Source organism: Xenopus laevis, chromosome 9_10L, assembly GCF_017654675.1.
Source record: "Xenopus laevis strain J_2021 chromosome 9_10L, Xenopus_laevis_v10.1, whole genome shotgun sequence".
Lineage (NCBI taxonomy): Eukaryota > Metazoa > Chordata > Amphibia > Anura > Pipidae > Xenopus > Xenopus laevis.
In genome coordinates this window covers 132,170,619-132,190,310 of record NC_054387.1, presented here as the reverse complement: position 1 = coordinate 132,190,310, position 19,692 = coordinate 132,170,619, and the positions used below count along the sequence as shown (strand labels likewise).

The 19,692-nt window shown below is 39.0% G+C and overlaps 1 pseudogene; it reads left to right on the top strand.

Moving 5' to 3' along the window:
* Positions 1-334: 334 nt before the first annotated feature.
* Positions 335-12,557, top strand: LOC108703861 (annotated as a pseudogene).
* The last annotated feature ends 7,135 nt before the right edge of the window (positions 12,558-19,692 follow it).

Here is a 19,692-nt window from a genome sequence, read left to right as displayed (position 1 = left end):
TGCCTGCACTTTCAGAACGGAGGAGCGACTTGTAAAGTCACTCGCTCCGTTCTAAGTGCTATCCTCCAGTTCCCCAGCCCCTAGGCAACGAGCCTAGGTGAAGAACAAGGGGCCCCTGGGTCGCGATCGCCCAGGGGCCCCTAGGCAGCAGCAGGCACGTGAAATCTACGTGCTCTGCTGCTGCCTGCACTCTGTGAACAGAGGAGCGGCTTGTAAAGCTGCTCGCTCTGTTCAGTCTCATTCCCCAGCCCCCAGGCAACAAGCCTAGGCAGGGAATGAGTGGCCCCTGAGGCTCTATAGCCCAGGGGCCCCAAAGGCAGCAGCAGCACGTGCAATGGACGTGCTATGCTGCTGCCTGTACTTCCTGGCCGCTAAGCTCCGCCCCTTTTACCGGATCATCAGAAGAGGACGGTGCCAGCTCTGCCTGCAGCTCTCCTGGACGATCTGGATCCTACTACACCCAGGTTAGTGCCCATCCACACACACAAACACACAAACACACACAAACACACACTTATTTTCCCATTACACACTTACATTCACACTTACACACAATCACATACATTTTTGGGGGATCAGGGGGGTCACACACATTCACAGCACCCCCACACGCTTGCACACGCACACAACATGCAATTGGTCAGTTGTACACACACATACACACTTACACTATGTTGTGTCTTTGTTTTTTTTTTTTATCGCATCGTCTGTTTTTTTTTGCCTGAAAAAACTGTTTTATTGCCATTGCGAATAGCGTATTCGCTAATTGCACTGCGCAATACCTTTTGTATGTTATTTTGGTGATTATACTGCAATTCTGGTGATTTTTGTGCATTTTTAGCCATTTTATTGCATGTTTAGCCATTTTATTACATTTTCAGCTGTGCGATGGTGTTGTTCCCCTGTTTCTGTCTGTAAAACTTATTTGGCCATGCTAAAATATTCAACCATTGATTCTGACTGCTGATTACAGTAGGCGGAAAAAAAAAAGCATTGATTTTTGCGGTTTTGTTGGATTTTAGTGATTTTATACCATTTCGCTTTGTTCTTTGTTACTTCATTTTGACCATGAAAATTTTGTCTGCTATATAACCATTTGGAGGTCTCTGTGTGCAAAATAGTTTGGTAAATCTTTTCATACCAGGCATCAAACTGTTCAGTACACCCCTGGCGTTCATATTTAGGATGACTTTTGCTGGTACGTTGCAAAATGTGGGGTATATAATGGGGTAAAATGCTTGCTTTGTGACTATTTGCAGAAATTTCTTAAAAAGCGTTATGTTTAGGATTGCTTTGCGGTTTGGTAGTTTGCAGTAGAAAGATGTAATTACTTGCTTTAGATCCGTCTGAATGTTTACTTTCGGAAAATATATGGTTTTCTAGGGTCTCCATACTGTTAGGGGGTCTTATGGTGCATAATGCACATACCAGGTGCTTGTATTGTAGCAGTCAGTGTGTCATACGTGAAAATTCATATGTACTATTTTCATTTGGGCGTCTCTGTATGCCACCTAGTTTGGTAAATCTTTTCATATCAGGCATCAAACTGTTCAGTACACCCCTGGCGTTCATATTTAGGATGACTTTTGCTGGTACGTTGCAAAATGTGGGGTATATAATGGGGTAAAATGCTTGCTTTGTGACTATTTTCAGAAATTTCATAAAAAGCGTTATGTTTAGGATTGCTTTGCGGTTTGGTAGTTTGCAGTAGAAAGATGTAATTACTTGCTTTAGATCCGTCTGAATGTGTACTTTCGGAAAATATATGGGTTTCTAGGGTCTTCATACTGTTAGGGGGTCTTATGGTGCATAATGCACATACCAGGTGCTTGTATTGTAGCAGTCAGAGTGTCATATGTGAAAATTCATATGTACTATTTTCATTTGGGCATCTCTGTATGCCACCTAGTTTGGTAAATCTTTTCATATCAGGCATCAAACTGTTCAGTACACCCCTGGCGTTCATATTTAGGATGACTTTTGTTGGTACGTTACAAAATGTGGGGTATATAATGGGGTAAAATGCTTGCTTTGTGACTATTTTCAGAAAGTTAAAAAAAAAGCCTTATGTTTAGCATAGCTTTGTGGTTTGGTAGTTTGCAGTAGAAAGATGTAATTACTTGCTTTAGATTCGCCTGAATGTGTACTTTCAGAAACTATATAGTTTTCTAGGGTCTCCATACTGTTAGGGGGTCTTATGGTGCATAATGCACATACCAGGTGCTTGTATTGTAGCAATCAGAGTGTCATATGTGAAAATTCATTTGTACTATTTTCATTTGGGCGTCTCTGTATGCCACCTAGTTTGGTAAATCTTTTCATATCAGGCATCAAACTGTTCAGTACAGCCCATGCGTTCATATTTACGATGACTTTTGCTGGTACGTTACAAAATGTGGGGTATATAATGGGGTAAAAATGCTTGCTTTGTGACTATTTTCAGAAATTTCATAAAAAGCGTTATGTTTAGCATTGCTTTGCGGTTTGATAGTTTGCAGTAGAAATATGTCTTTACATGCTTTAGATTTGTCAGACTGTGTACTTTCAGAAAATATATGGTTTTCTAGGGTCTCCATATTGTTAGGGGCTCTCATTGGGTGCTTATGTTGTAGTAGCCAGAGTGTCATACGTGAAAATTCATATCCCCTATGTGGATTTGGGGGTCTCTGTATGCCACATAGTTTGGTAAATCTATGTTTATTGGGTATCAAACTGTTAAGTAGACCCCCGGCATTCATATTTAGGATGCTTTATGCTGGTAATGATACATGGACGATACAATGCTGGAAAGTTAAAGCTTTGAGGCAATTTTCAGGTATTTCACCAAAACTGCCATTTTTGGGAAAGCCTTGCAACTCAGTAGTTTGGAGCAGAAAGGCATGGGTACCCATTTTAGATTCGGTAGAATGTGTCCTTTCCAAAAATATATGGTTTTGGGGGGTAAACCAATATTTCTGTGTTTTTACCCCACAAAAAATGCAGTCAATGTGTTGATTTTTCATTAGCTGAAGTTACCCACAGGACTATTTGTATGAGCTAACTTCATTTTGGGGCCTCTAAATGCCAGATACTTTGGTAAAACTATGAACAATGGGCACCCAACTGTTTGGAGGAACCCTGGCAATCATATTTACGGGGCTTTTTCTTGGCACCTAATGATACATGGGTGATATGGTGCTGGGAAGTTGAAGCTTTGAGGCAATTTTCAGATATTTCACCAAAACAGACAATTTTGGGAAAGCCTTGCGACTCAGTAGTATGGAGCAGAAAGGCATGGGTACCCATTTTAGATTCGGTAGAATGTGTCCTTTCCAAAAATATATGGTTTTGGGGGTAAAGCTATATTTCTGTGTTTTTACCCCACAAAAAATGCAGTCAATGTGTGGATTTTTCATTAGCTGAAGTTACCCACAGGACTATTTGTATGCGCTAGCTTCATTTTGGGGTCTCTAAATGCCAGATACTTTGGTAAACCTATGAACAATGGGCACCAAACTGTTTGGAGGACCCCTGGCAATCATATTTAGGGTGCTTTTTCTTGGTACCTAATGATACATGGGTGATATGGTGCTGGGAAGTTGAAGCTTTGAGGCAATTTTCAGATATTTCACCAAAACAGACAATTTTGGGAAAGCCTTGCGACTCAGTAGTATGGAGCAGAAAGGCATGGGTACCCATTTTAGATTCGGTAGAATGTGTCCTTTCCAAAAATATATGGCTTTGGGGGGTAAACCTATATTTCTGTGTTTTTACCCCACAAAAAATGCAGTCAATGTGTTGATTTTTCATTAGCTGAAGTTACCCACAGGACTATTTGTATGCGCTCGCTTCATTTTGGGGTCTCTAAATGCCAGATACTTTGGTAAACCTATGAACAATGGGCACCAAACTGTTTGGAGGACCCCTGGCAATCATATTTGGGGTGCTTTTTCTTGGTACCTAATGATACATGGGTGATATGGTGCTGGGAAGTTGAAGGTTTGAGGCAATTTTCAGATATTTCACCAAAACCGACAATTTTGGGAAAGCCTTGCGACTCAGTAGTTTGGAGCAGAAAGGCATGGGTACCCATTTTAGATTCAGTAGAATGTGTCCTTTCCAAAAATATATGGTTTTGGGGGGTAAACCTATTTTTCTGTGTTTTTACCCCACAAAAAATGCAGTCAATGTGTTGATTTTTCATTAGCTGAAGTTACCCACAGGACTATTTGTATGTGCTAACTTCATTTTGGGGCCTCTAAATGCCATATACTTTGGTAAACCTATGAACAATGGGCACCAAACTGTTTGGAGGACCCCTGGCAATCATATTTAGGGTGCTTTTTCTTGGTACCTAATGATACATGGGTGATATGGTGCTGGGAAGTTGAAGCTTTGAGGCAATTTTCAGATATTTCACCAAAACCGACAATTTTGGGAAAGCCTTGCGACTCAGTAGTTTGGAGCAGAAAGGCATGGGTACCCATTTTAGATTCGGTAGAATGTGTCCTTTCCAAAAATATATGGTTTTGGGGGGTAAACCTATTTTTCTGTGTTTTTACCCCATAAAAAATGCAGTCAATGTGTTGATTTTTCATTAGCTGAAGTTACCCACAGGACTATTTGTATGTGCTAACTTCATTTTGGGGCCTCTAAATGCCAGATACTTTTGTAAACCTATGAATAATGGGCACCAAACAGTTTGGAGGACCCCTGGCAATCATATTTGGGGTGCTTTTTCTTGGTACCTAATGATACATGGGTGATATGGTGCTGGGAAGTTGAAGGTTTGAGGCAATTTTCAGATATTTCACCAAAACCGTCAATTTTGGGAAAGCCTTGCGACTCAGTAGTTTGGAGCAGAAAGGCATGGGTACCCATTTTAGATTCGGTAGAATGTGTCCTTTCCAAAAATATATGGTTTTGGGGGGTAAACCTATTTTTCTGTGTTTTTACCCCACAAAAAATGCAGTCAATGTGTTCATTTTTCAGTAGCTGAAGTAAAGTCCTGGACAATTTGGATGTGCTAACTTCATATTGGGGTCTCTAAATGCCAGGTACTTTGGTAAACCTATGCACAATGGGGATCAAACTGTTCAGTGGACCCCTGGCAATCATATTCAGGGTGCTTTTTCTTGGTATCTAATATAGTGTGTGATATGCGGAGCAGCAAAATAAAACCTTTGAAGTGATTTTTCAAAATTTTGATACATTTTTATAAAAACCGCTACGTTCAGACAAGCTTTGATGTTTGGTAGTTAGGAGTAGAAAGACATAGTTACCCATTTTGGAATCCGCAGAATGTGTACTTTCTAAAAATATATGGTTTTCTGGGGTAAACCTACAGTTTCAGGATTTTGTGGCCTTGGAATCTAAAGTATGCCGTTTTCTGCCTTCTGCTTTCAAAATTCGGTAATATACTGCCGGGAGTTTTTGCTGTACAGATGTCCTAAATCTGGCTAAAACTATACATATCTGGTATTGGCACGTTCGTGAAACACGAGGCTTTCCAAATTAGTTGGATTTTCATGCGTAAAATGAAATATTTTTCTGGTATAAATGCATATATTGTGAAAAATAGGATTTTTTCATTTTTTTTTTGTATTTAGAGCTATAAATCTTTTTGCAGAGGTGGAAATACATGACAACTCAGGCAGATTTAGAAAGCTCAGTTTCTACCGAAAAAAACAATGTATAGTTTTCCTAGGTAAACTATAGGTTTCCCCTCAGAAAATGCCACTAAAGTGAGAGAGCACAAATGTTTCAAAAACGGCTGGCATTTCGCGTAACCAAAATGTGAAATTCTGCTGGCACTTAAAGGGTTAAAGGATACATGTATTGTTAATATGAATGAATTTTGTTACAACAGCGCCACCTGCTGGTCAGTTTCCCACCAGTCTGACCAGCAAGTAGTCAAGGAAGTTGTCAGGAGAAAGAAAGAGGCTGCTCTGATGTTCTTCTGCTTAGGAAAGATCTGAGAAAGTTTTATATTTTTTTTCCAAAGCAGAAGAACATCAGAGCAACCTCTTTCTTTCTCCTGACAACTTCCTTGACTACTTGGTGGTCAGACTGGTGGGAAACTGACCAGCAGGTGGCGCTGTTGTAATAAAATTCATTCATATTAACAATACATGTATCCCTTAATATCTTGGAATAAAAACAAAATAAATAATGAATATAAATGAGAAAAGTTCTAATTTGTCCCCCCAGAATTTCCCAGGTGGAGAGCCAGAGAGGAAAGAAAGATTTCACTCGCCTGGTAAAACCTATCCCCACACCCCCTACTTTGAAAGCATTTAGAATAAGAAAAAATCTTCTTTTTATTGCCTCCTTAAAGGATAAGTAAACCTTTAAAATAAGTGAATGCAAAATTGATGAGAGAACTTTGACACATCACATTGTACTGTAAAATAATATTTATTTTCATATTTTATTTTCAACTGTCTAACTGCTAGTTGATCCAGAGGAAGGCAAAAAAAAAAAACATCTGGGTAAGTAAACCTTAAAAATAAGTGAATGCAAATTGAATGTAAAATTGATGAGGGGGGCTATTATAAGCATTTTTTCATTTACATTCATTATTTATTTTGTTTTTATTCCAAGGTATTAAGGGATACATTTAGGGGCACATTTACTTAGCTCAAGTGAATGAATAGAATTAAAAATAGTTCGAATTTCGAACTTTTTTTTGGCTACTTCCACCATCGAATTGGCTACTTCGACCACGACATCGAATCGAATGATTCCACAAGCTGAAAATGGTCATAGTTTGGAAAAATATTTAGTTTGAAAGGGTCTCAGCTATAATTTGATACTGTATTAAGACGTCCCAACCAAATTTGGCCACACATAGCTTCCTTTCAAGATTAATATTATTGTACATTGTCAGAGATCTTCAATTGCTTAACTTGTTTATACATATTATTATTATTATTATTAACATGTATTTATATAGCACCAACATATTGCGTAAAAATGTGATTATTCAACTAAATCACATGAATTATATATATAGAACATATGGAGTTACATACATCACAATCAAATATATATTTATACACTTGTTATTTTTTTTTTAGAAAACAAACATGAGCTCATTCAGGTGATAAAGAAACATGAAACCTCAAAACTCACTCTAAGGAACATTTTAGATATTGGTCAAGAGAATATAAATGAAGTTGCTCCTCAAGTTACAGAAGACCTTCCTCTGATTTTTCTTCGGAAACTCATCGCCCTGGACAGTACTGCAAGGAATGTTGAAATTAAAGCAAATGAAAAACCTTCAGGGGGACACAAGCTAAGTTCTCCGGAGCTACTGCAGTTCTTTGATTCTGATGATGAAGAAGATAAATCACAATCCATCAATCCTGTGTGTTCTCTTGCATTGTTCAGACCACAATCACTAGCAGAGTGCAAGGGCTTTATTGAAAAAAAACCTGGTTCAGGTTCCCATGCATTTTTTTTTCTTTGTCAAACTTGGGAAAGGAAAATTATCCAAATCTAAAATCCTTAACCAAGTTCTTAGTCAAGCTCAGCAGAACCATGACTTCTTTCTACATGAAAACATGGAAGGTGGGAACATTGAAAGGCAAATATCCAATGGCTCAGTTGGAGTTTCATGGTATTTTCCTGTTGGTAAAGTGAATTCAGATATTTTTCCAGAACCTGTTGCTGTTACTAATTTGCGCGGAGACATAGAGTCTAACTGGACCCAATTCAGCGTCCTAACCCAAATCTCAGCAGCAGTGTTTGTATTTGCTGAGAGCATTAACGAGAGAGACTGTGAGCTCTTATCAAAGTGCAGCAACTCTATCACAACTTTCAATTTTATAATTACACCAAAAAGCAAATCCACAGAGAAAGAGACTTTGCGAATGTTGCAGAAATTATGTTTGCTGTTAAACATTGATAAAAGAAATATACTTAGGACAGACAAAGTGGCTAATGATAAAGAAATGGTAAAAAAGTTACGCCAACTAATAACAGATTTTATGTCAGCTTCCAAGAAAACAATAAAAATGGAAGACATGTTACATACAGCCCAAGAGCTTGGGATCAAGGTGGATGAGATGAGGGAGGAATGTCAGAGAGCAAAGGAACATGCCTATGAAATTACAAAAGAAATTACTAATGTTGCTGAGTACAAGAAAAAAACTGTTAAGCTACAAGGAGAACTGTGGAAGGAACTTGCCCGAGTAGAGAAGGAACTGTGTAGAATGAAAAAACAAGGAAACAAGTACAGAACTGTACAAATCTCAGCTTATACAGAGACGTATTGAGTTACACCGGGAGCAGAACAAGAGTTACCTGATGGCATGACAAAATTTATTTCTGCAATAACTCATTTGTCCCAGACAGAGAGACAATATTTTTTGAAATGGATTAAATTTACACTTGACTCAGTTGCTAGAGATAATCTTTCTCTACTACAAGCTGAATATAAAGAGAAATGTAAAGACTCAAAAAAACATCAGACTGAACTTAGACATCTAGACCAACAGATATCTGACAGTTCTTTGGGAGTAGAACATTTTCTGCCTGAGATGGGGCAGTTTTATGAGGCAGAATGTTCTATGATAAAAGAAAAGTTAATTGATCCATGTAAGATACAATTCACCAAACTCCCTGGTATAGCAGCTGACCTCCTAGTAGATGGATTTCCACTGGAGCTGATAGATGGAGATGCTGCCAACATCCCAATGGGGTGGGTGGAAGGTATTCTTACTGAATTGGACAAAAAGACAGGAGGGAAATGCAAAATGAGAGTAATCACAGTGCTGGGAGTGCAGAGTACAGGGAAATCCACCCTCCTGAACACTATGTTTGGCTTGCAGTTCCCTGTGGCCAGTGGACGATGCACTCAAGGAGCCTTCATGACACTGATTAAAGTGAAAGAAAATCTGCAGAAGGATCTGGGTTGTGAGTTTGTTCTAGTGATTGACACAGAAGGCTTAAAAGCATCAGAATTAGCTTCCTTGGAGGACAGCAATGAACATGACGATGAGCTGGCAACTCTAGTGGTTGGGCTCAGTGATTTCACTATAGTGAATATGGCTATGGAAAATACAGCTGAAATGAGAGATACATTGCAAATTGTGGTCCATGCATTTCTCAGGATGAGTAACATAGGGAAGAAACCCAAACGCCAGTTTGTGCATCAAAATGTGAGTGATGTTTCTGCTTATGAAATGAACATGAGGGACAGAAAGAAACTCCTGGAACAGTTGGATAATATGACACAAGCAGCAGCCAGCATGGAAAAAAGGAGTGGGATTATAAATTTTTGTGATATCATGGACTATGACCTTGAGAAAGACAACTGGTACATTGCTGGGCTTTGGTACGGTGTCCCGCCCATGGCTTCCGTAAACTCTGGCTATAGCGAAAATGTGTATGAACTGAAAAAATATCTGTTCCAGTATATGAAAGACTGCAGAAGTAGCCAAAATCTCCAGAAAATTAGAACATTTATTAAATGGATTGAAAGTTTGTGGAATGCTGTCAAATATGAGAAATTCCTTTTTAATTTCAGAAACAGCCTGGTAACTGAAGCTTACAATAATTTGTCCGTTATATACTCCAAATGGGAATGTAATTTCAGGAAGAATGTTTACAAATGGTTAATTAAGGCCGAGACAACAATCAAAAATGAGTCTGCAGCTAATCTGCTATCAGAAACATGTGCAAAATTTGAAGATGATCTACTTAGTATTGTGGCCAACGAAGAGAAAACGATGTTGAATTTGTTAAAGGAATATTTTGAAGACAAATCTAATCATGTTGAACTGATAGCAAAGTACAGAGAAGATTTCTTTGGAACTGTGAGCTGTCTCAGTAAATACTTGCAACATTAGGGGGCCGATTCATCAAGCTCGAGTGAAGGATTCGAAGTAAAAAAACTTCGAATTTCGAAGTTTTTTTTGGGCTACTTCGACCATCGAATGGGCTACTTCGACCTTCGACTACGACTTCGAATCGAAGGATTCAAACTAAAAATCGTTCGACTATTCGACCATTCGATAGTCGAAGTACTGTCTCTTTAAAAAAATCTTCGACCCCCTAGTTCGGCAGCTAAAAGCTACCGAAGTCAATATTAGCCTATGGGAAAGGAAGGATATTCCTTCGATCGAACTATCTGCTTCGATATTCGAAGTCGAAGGATTTCAATTCCTAGTCGAATATCGAGGGTTAATTAACCCTCGATATTCGACCCTTGATGAATCGGCCCCTATGTAACAGCAAAGTTGACTGAGGTTGTAAGAATCCAAAATGGAAAATTTCAAATACAGGCTATTCAAAGTAACTACCAAATGAAGATAGAAAATGAAGTTACCAATCTCTTGGAGCAGGTCAAGAGAGACAAACGGCTGCTTAGTGATAAGGAGGTTAAAGATGCATTTGAAAATATGTGGAAAAGAACATTAACAGATGTACCAAGGAAACTTTTAGAGAAACGGAATGTTAGTGAAGAAATGATCCAGAAACTTAAAAAAGACCAGGCAAACAGAGCAGGTAACATCAATGAGAGACTTCTCAATGTAAGACATTTAGAAGAATTTGGTAAAAACGAGTTCAAGATTAAAGAAAATCATTCTGATATTAAAGGAAATCTATTTAATTGGATAACTGAGTTTTGGATCAAACAAAGAGATAATAATATAAGTGACTTTGCTTTCTCAATAATAGAGAAATGCAATCATTACATCACGAAAGAAGTTAATAAACAAGTAGATTATAATGACATGCATTGCCAGGAATTACTCAACATAATTAATGAAAGACTTGGGGAGAAAGAATATGGAAGTCTTCATTTTACTCATCAGTTTGAATTCGATTTAAAACTCCACATCTTAGGAATTGCAGCTCCATTATTTCAGGAGATGCACAATGCATTTATCCAAGAGAATGATCCTGTACTTTGTTTGGAAAACCTAAAATCAGATTATTTGACAACATTTGTAAATATATTTCAGGAAAAGGATGAAACACAAAACAGAGCAGAACGTTTCTGTGAGCTCTGCTTAAAGCCGGCAATACTCAATCACATCAACCAACATCTGGGGAAGGATAATGTAGATTATATTTTACACACTGGAGATGCCAAAGAATATTGCAGCAGAACCTTCTTCCAGTTCACTGTACTAAAGAAACTGCTTGAAGAGAATAACTTTTCCCAGTATGTAAAATATATTCATTCATATAAGAGCTTTGGGAAAACATGGATAGTAAACTGCATAAAAGACATGAATACGAATTCCCAATTTCTTAAAGATTTGCAAGTGAGTATACTTAGTCATGTTTGTAATGATATTAGAAAAGTTCTTCAATATTTGGGGGCTGATTCACTATGGGTCGAATATCGAGGGTTAATTAACCCTGGATATTCGACTAGGAATTAAAATCATTCGACTTCGAATATCGAAGTCGAAGGATTTAGCGCAGAAAATTCGATCGAACGATCGAAGGATTATTCCTTCGATCGAACGATTAAATCCTTCGAATCGAACGATTCAAAGGATTTTAATCCAACGATCGAAGGAATATCCTTCGATCAAAAAAAACTTGGCAAGCCTATGGGGACCTTCCCCATAGGCTAACATTGAGTTCGGTAGCTTTTAGATGGCGAACTAGGGGGTCAAAGTTTTTTTTAAAGAGACAGTACTTCGACTATCAAATGGTCGAATAGTCGAACGATTTTTAGTTCGAATCATTCGATTCGAAGTCGAAGGTCGAAGTAGCCCATTCGATGGATGAAGTAGCCCAAAAAAACCTTCGAAATTCGAAGTTTTTTTACTTCGAATCCTTCACTCGAAGTTAGTGAATCAGCCCCTTGAAGTCATCAAAAATGTCCAGTATTCCAGACTTTCTGGAAAGTTTTTGTGCAGAATTAAAGACCAAATTAGTGATTTCTCAGAAAGAGGTTAAAGTGATCGTTTTTCCTAACAATGCAGATATTCAGCAGTTTTCACAGGATGTTGAGGTATTTCTCATAGAAACAGAGAAACAGATCAGATCAGAAATGGAATCTTCCAGTATAGAATCAGTACTTGCCAAACTCCCACTGAAACCAGAGGATGTTCTGTTTAAGAGAGTGTTTGGCTGTGGGAAGCAGTGTCCCTTCTGCAAGGTTCCCTGTGAGGCTGGAGGTACTGACCATAAGGAGCACTTTGCATCTTTCCATCGGCCTTAAGGTTTGGGAAGATGCAGATGTTTATTTAGCAACAAGCTGCTTACAGAAATATGTTCAACTGAAGTTGTTGGTCCTCGTTCATTCCAAAACTCACACACAGATTGGCAATTTCATCCATACAAAGAATACCGCACAATTTATCCAGATTGGACCATTCAGGCTGACCCCAGCATCACAGCCTCAGACTACTGGAAGTATATTTTTGTAAAGTTTAACAGAAAATTTGCTAACAAATATTCAGCAAAGTCAGAAACATGGTTCCAGATTACCAAAGAACAAGCCTTTCAAAGTCTCCAGGAATCATTTAATATGAAGTAGCAATAAGTCTCCAACTAATTTCAGTTTTCACTAAAGGTGGCCATACATGGAGAGATCCGCTCGTTTGGCGATGCCGCCAAATGAGCGGATCTCCCTCCGATATGCCCACCTTGAGGTGGGCAATATCGGGCTGATCCGATCGTGGGCCCTAGGGGCGGTCGGATCGCATCAACGAATAGATGCGGCCGCGATCCGACGGGATTTTCTTTCCCATCCGATCGAGATCTGGCCGACTTTCGGCCAGATCTCGATCGGTGAAGCCCGTCGGGGGGCCCCATACACGGGCCAATAAGCTGCCGACACGGTCTGTCGGCAATCTTTTATCGGCCCGTGTATGGCCACCTTAAATTAGGTAATTCACAATCCAAAAGATGAACAGAAAGCCAACCTTCAAATTACCTTTGATTTATTTTCATAGATATTTGAAAAAATAATTATTTGCCTTCATTGTCTTGTGGTTTTTTTTATTCTTCTTCATTAAATTCTGCCTCCCATTAAACCTCAAATTTTAAAAACAATCTGTTTTTAATTATAAGAGCTCTAGTAACTGGAAGACAATTGTATTATTGCCCTTTCTTTATTGTTTTTTTAATAGTAAATATATCTCTCTGGGCCTTCTATTCATGTTTTTCTTTTCAGTAATCCAATCTCTAGTAATCATAGTGATACACTTTTACTATATCCCGCGTCTTGTGTTCTCACTGAAATATCTCAACTCTGACTGCTAAATCGAGACTACCTTAGAAAACAGGTTTTATGTGCTTCAGATATATTTAGAGTATAATGCTACATTTAAAGAGATAGGGGCCCATTTACTTAGCTCGAGTGAAGGAATAGAGGAAAAAAACTTCGAATTTCGAATGTAATTTTTGGCGACTTCGACCATCGACTTCGACCTACGACTTCGAGTTACCGAAGTCAATGTTAGCCTATGGGGAAGGTCCCCATAGGCTTTGCTAGCTTTTTTTAGTCGAACAAACATCGTTCGATTGATGGATTAAAATCCTTCGAAACGAACGATTCGAAGGATTTAATCGTAATCGTTCGATCGAACGAAAAAAAGTTGTTATTCATAAAGAGATGGTAGTATAGTTAAACATTAAACCACAATGAATTCACTATGGTGACAACAGGAGTAGCATTACAGGCTAAACTAGGTTAACCTACTGTAGGTAAGTCAATACAGAAAGAAAAGTTAAAGAACAGTCAAAGATATAGAGGAAACATAGTAAAGGTGTGGGATTTGTTATCTGGAAACCCATTATCAAAAAAAAAGTAAAACCTCATTTCCTTAAAGGACAAGGAAAGTCAAAAAAATAAAATCCCATTTTTACTTTCTTTAATGAAAAAGAAACCTATCTCCAATATACTTTGATAAAAAAATGTGTACCGTTTTTTTTTATAAGAAACCTGACTGTATGCAGTGAAATTCTCCCTTCATTTACTGCTGTGGATAGGAATTGTCAGATGGTCCCAGGGAAACAATCATACTTATGAACAGCAGGGGGAGCCCCCGCCTTACTTACCAGCCATGCAGAACTCAAGCAGCTTTGTTTATGACGATCCCTAAGCAACCCAGACCACACTGAGCATGTGCAGGGTCAGGGTCAGGCCAAGATGTATAACAAAGTTACAAGATGACAGCCCCCAGTGGCCAACTTTGAAAGCATAAATCATTTGTTTGATTAGGCTTGTGGTGCAGTAAGTTCATGTTTATGTTTAGTATACAAAATACAGTATTTCTACCCTTATTCTATTTTACACTTTCCTTGTCCTTTAAAAAAAGAACTTAGTTCTGCATTCAAAAATCCAATTTTGCAATTTAGAAAATATAAAAAAGAAAAAACCCTGATTTTGAAGGCATTTATGAATGATGTGTGGTGACTTTTAATCTCATAATTATAACTGTTAAACTCATAATTATGACTTTAACCCTCTAAGTGCCACAGAACGTAGAATTTACGTTCTGTGGCAAAGTAACTTGAAATGCCACAGGTCATAGATTCTACGTTCTGCAGCATTTCCCCCATGGCAGCAAGTGATAACGGCACATCACTTCTAACCGGCACAGATCCCCTTAGGCATCGAGCAGAGGCAGTCACATTACCCGATCCCGTCCTCGATCTTTTCTGGCAGCCAATGGGAGCAGTGGAGACAACAAGGAGCACACTGATGACGTCTCCACTGCTCCACCTATAAATTACTCCCCCCCAAACGACACACCTTCCCTCCTGCTGAGCACTTGTGGTTGCTGGAGTTCCCCCTGCTGCCTGTCTGAGCTTTGATCTCTGGATTGGTCGCCTGGATTGTCTGGATTCGACATTGTGAGCTGAACTGCACCTCTCTACACCCTTTATTTTACATATTTCTCTCTAAAAAAATCTTTTATATTTTTTTTTTCTTCTGTCTTTGGCCTTAGCACACTTACAGGCAACTTTGCCAAGCTCACACTCACACTCCCACACTCACACATTCACACACTCACATTTACTCACTTTCTTAATTTTTATCTCTACTTATTTTTTACTTTGCTTTCTTTAGTAGTTTTTCTTTATTTGTTGCTCAAACTTTATTTCTGCTCTGATTTGATTGCTTTTTACTGTTTTTTGGCCATTTTCATCATTGGTTTGTGATTTTATTGCACTTTTATTGCACTATTACTTGTTTTGTTCTTCTCATCCGTAAAAAAGTTCTGTTTGCAGTGTGACGCTGGTGGATCTAGATTTCTGACCACCGATTTCACTCCAATGACTTCATTTTATTGCTTTTAGTGATTTTATTACGTTTATTCTTTATATTGTTCTTTACTGCTGGTTTAGTTTACTAGAAAAGTTTCCCTTTGCAGTTATATTGGTGGATCTGTAGTTCTCACCACCAATTTCACTCCAATAACAGTTTTTTTATCGCTTTAGCTGTTTTTACTGCATATTATTGATTTTATTCAGTTTTTCCCTTACATTGTTTTTACTGCTTGCTCAGTTCCCCAAAAAGTTTCCCTTTGTAGGACACTAGTGAATGTAGGACCCTTGATTTTAGTTTATTCGCTTTGAGTAGTGTTGCACTTTAGTGACTTTTTCAAGAGTTTTCTTTGTACTGTTCTTTATTGCTTGTTTAGTGTCCCTAAAAGAAAGTTCCCTTTGCTGTGACACCATTTAGTGGTTTTATTTTGTTATCTGATTGTTCCAGAAAGTCAGGGATTACTTTGATTGTAAGCTGTGCCATATGTTTATTCCATAGGGTTCCATAAGGGTTCATTTGTTCAAGCTCAAGGTCCTTCTGGTTGTTTCTATTAGCAGGGGTTAACTGTTGGTCATATTTGCTGCCTTGTTTTTTTTTTTCTTCTGGTTGTTTGTATTGTTTTTTTTTTTAATTTGTTTGACTTGCCTATCGATTCATAGCTTTGCAGATGTCTGTAATTTTCTGGCACAATGGCCAAACGGTTTTATACGGCTGAGGAAGCGGCTAGGTATTGTGAGGACTCCAGCTCAGAGGAATTTAGCAATTCCGATTCTGAGTATGTCCCATGTGATGGCTCTAGTGAGGAATCAGAGGTTGGTGATAGTAGCACTATTAGCGCAGAGGCTAGTAGTGGCGGCACACTTACTGCTGAAGAAGCAGAGGAAGAGTCAGAGGCTGGTGGCAGTGTGCCAGATGCACCCATGGAGGTAGAAGAGGGTGAGGGTAGTGATGATGCAGCAGTTGGAGCGCCTGTGTGGGGGCCTCCATGTAATTATGCTCGTGAAATCCCCCCATTCACTGCAGTCGCGGGCGTCAAGGTGGACACCACTAACTTTCAAATCATAGATTTCTTCAATCTTTTTATTACAGAGGCCGTCCTACAGGACATGGTCCACTATTCAAATTTATACGCTGAGCAGTATCTTGCCAGCCACCCTCCACCAGGGTATTCAAGAGCCCAGGTATCCCACTACTGTAAATGAAATCAAAAGATTCCTGGCGCTCACATTGGCAATGGGACTCGTAGAACGCAACACCTTAGCTTCATACTGGGATACCACTACAATCCTTTCCATCCCTCTTTTTTCAGTTGTTATGCCAAGAAACCGTTACCAAATCTTACTGCGGTTTCTTCATTTTAGCGACATTGCAGCGGCTGTTCCCCCTAATGAGCCCGGTCACGACAGGCTTTACAAATTGAGGCCCCTTATAGATAGCCTGTCTCAGCGCTTCACAGAAGTCTACACCCCCTCCCAAAATATATGTGTGGAGGAGTCCCTTTTGCTCTTTAAAGGGCGCCTAAGATTTCGCCAATACATCCCTAGCAATCGTTCTCGCTATGGGATGAAATTTTACAAACTCTGCGAAAGCAGCACGGGCTATACTAATTCTTTCATGTTCTATGAGGGAAAGGACTCTAATTTGGACCCCCCCGGTTGTCCCCTTGATTTGACTGCCAGTGTTAAAATTGTCTGGGAGCTCATATCTCCACTGTTGGGCCGAGGTTACCAATTATAGGTGGATAACTTTTATACATATATGTACATATAGATATATCCCCTTATTTAGAACCCTTTACTGGTTGGACACCCCAGCCTGTGGCACCATTAGGCAAAACCGCAAAGGACTGCCCAAGGCAAAAGAAATGAAAACGATGAGAAGTACATGCTCTTAGAAGCGATGAGCTCCTGGAACTAAAATTTGCAGACACCAAAAATGTATATATGCTTACTACAATCCACAATGAGAGTGTAGTTGTCCAACACAGATGTGGCAGGCCCGAAAATCAAAGCCACTCTGTTGTAAAGAATATAGTATATGGGTGGAGTCGATAAAACAGACCAAATTCAAACTTACTATGACGCCACCAGAAAAACCAGAGCCTGCTACAAAAAAGCAGCAATTTACATGATTCAAATGGCCCTTTATAATTCCTATGTCGTTTACAAGGCGGCAGTACCAGGCCCCAAATTTATACAATTATCTGCTGCAACCACTCCCTGCACTTTTGTTTGGAGATGCACAGGAGATTCCAGATATGCCTGGCAATGACAATGTTGCCCGAATGGTGTGTAAGCATTTCATTGCACAAATTCCACCAACTCCTAATAAAAGATATGCCCAGAGAACTTGTAAGGTTTGCCGTTCCAGGGGTGTTTGAAAAGATGTGCGGTATTTTTGTCCCAAGTGTCCTAGCAAGTCTGCTTTGTGTTTCCAACCCTGTTTTGAGCTGCACCACACTGTGGTACACTACGAGAGGACTTGAGTTGTGTTGTGTTGGTAGGTTAGGGCTCTCTGGGGTTGTTGGTGGTAAAAGGATTTAGTAAATCTGTATAGTAAACTTGGCATGCTCTGTTTTTATGCACATGCTAGCAGTAGGTGTGATGGCAAAGTGATGCTTTTTATTTTGTGTTTTTTTGAAGTGATTGTGCAGTGGTTTTTCAGGTTCAAGCCCCTTTTGAGATATAACATTTCACACGCTAGGGGGCCCATTCACTAAGCTCGAGTGAAGGATTCAAAGTAAAAAAACTTTGAATTTCGAAGTGTTTTTTGGGCTACTTCGACCATCGAATGGGCTACTTCGACCTTCGACTACGACTCCGAATCGAACGATTCGAACTAAAAATCGTTCGACTATTCGACCATTCGATAGTCGAAGTACTGTCTCTTTATGAAAAAACTTCGACCCCCTAGTTCGCCATCTAAAAGCTACCGAACTCAATGTTAGCCTATGGGGAAGGTCCCCATAGGCTTTCCTAAATTTTTTTGGTCGAAGGCTAATCCTTCGATCGTTGGATTAAAATCCTTCGAATCGTTCGATTCCAAGGATTTAATCGTTCGATCAAAGGATTATTCCTTCGATCGTTCGATCGCACAATTTGCGCTAAAATCCTTCGACTTCGATATTCCAAGTCGAAGGATTTTAATTCCCAGTCGAATATTGAGGGTTAATTAACCCTCGATATTCGACCCTTGATGAATTTGCCCCTAGGTGTCTACGCACATGCTAGCAATAACTGGTTAGGTGTGCTGGCAAAATGATGTGCTTTTTCTTTTGTATTTTGTGCAGTGGGTTTTCCGGTTCAAGCCCCATATTGAGATAAAACATTTCACGCTCTAGGTTTTTATGCACGAGCTAGCAATAACTGGTTATATGTGCTGGCAAAATGATGTGCCTTTTTTTTGTTTTGTGCAGTGGTTTTTCAGATTCAAGATTTAACATTTTGGCAGGTACCTACTTTGCTTATAACTAGGTTATAGATATTGGTATAGATATTGGTAATAAAAAAAGTTTGACGAGGCAAAAGTTGGCAGTTTTTTTTCTGTATAGTAGTGATCTTTGATTTATGGTGTAGAATTTGGCACACGGTGAGCAATTTTTTGTGTGCAGTGTAGCAGTAAAAACAATTGTATGTAGGTTTGTTCTTAGTCTATGCATTCAGCTTTTGTGTTGAGCTATGATGTTTTAGGCCAGTTGTAGTTTTATGGATAGCATTTGTATTGTGCTGGTGCTATAGCAAACTGAGGTGCTGGTTGGTCAAGAGGGCGCACGATAGAACTTGTGGTGCGTGATGAATACATGGGATGATGTTCATCTCTAATGCTGATGCCACAAGTCTTTTTTTTTACTGGCACCTCAAAAGCTGCTCTATCAGCGCATTTATCTATAGTTTTGTATATTTCTGGCAACATTTGCATTTGTTTTTGTAGATTTAGGCATCTCTGGATTTATGGGTAGTATGTCTTCAGTTTTCTTGTACAGCAAAGGTTTTTGAGCACAGGGTGGCCGAACACTATGGTCTTCCATTTAGAATTGTTTATAGTGTAGGCATTCAGAATTTTTTTCCTGAAAAGTTGTGGTTGGAACAATCCATTTTTTTTGTACTTGTAGCGCACATTGAATATTTATGCAGTATTTAGGTTAGACAAGTTTCAGTGGCTCTCTGAATAGGAATAGTACTTTGATCACGTGCCATGTCTGTCACCAGTGGGGCACCAGCTTTTTTTTTACAAACTTCTGGTGTGCGCTTCTTAGGACACTTGCATAATTTATGGGTCAAATGTACTATGGATTCTGTTGGTAAATATATTTGCAAATGTGGTACAGATTTTGTCATTGGTGAAAGTGTAGGAAGAAGCAATTAAATTGGTATTGTTACACAACAGGACAGATGAAACTCAGACGCTCCACTAAATCGAAAATGGTGAGTAAAATATATTTTTGGAGTTAATTTAGGGTAGATGCA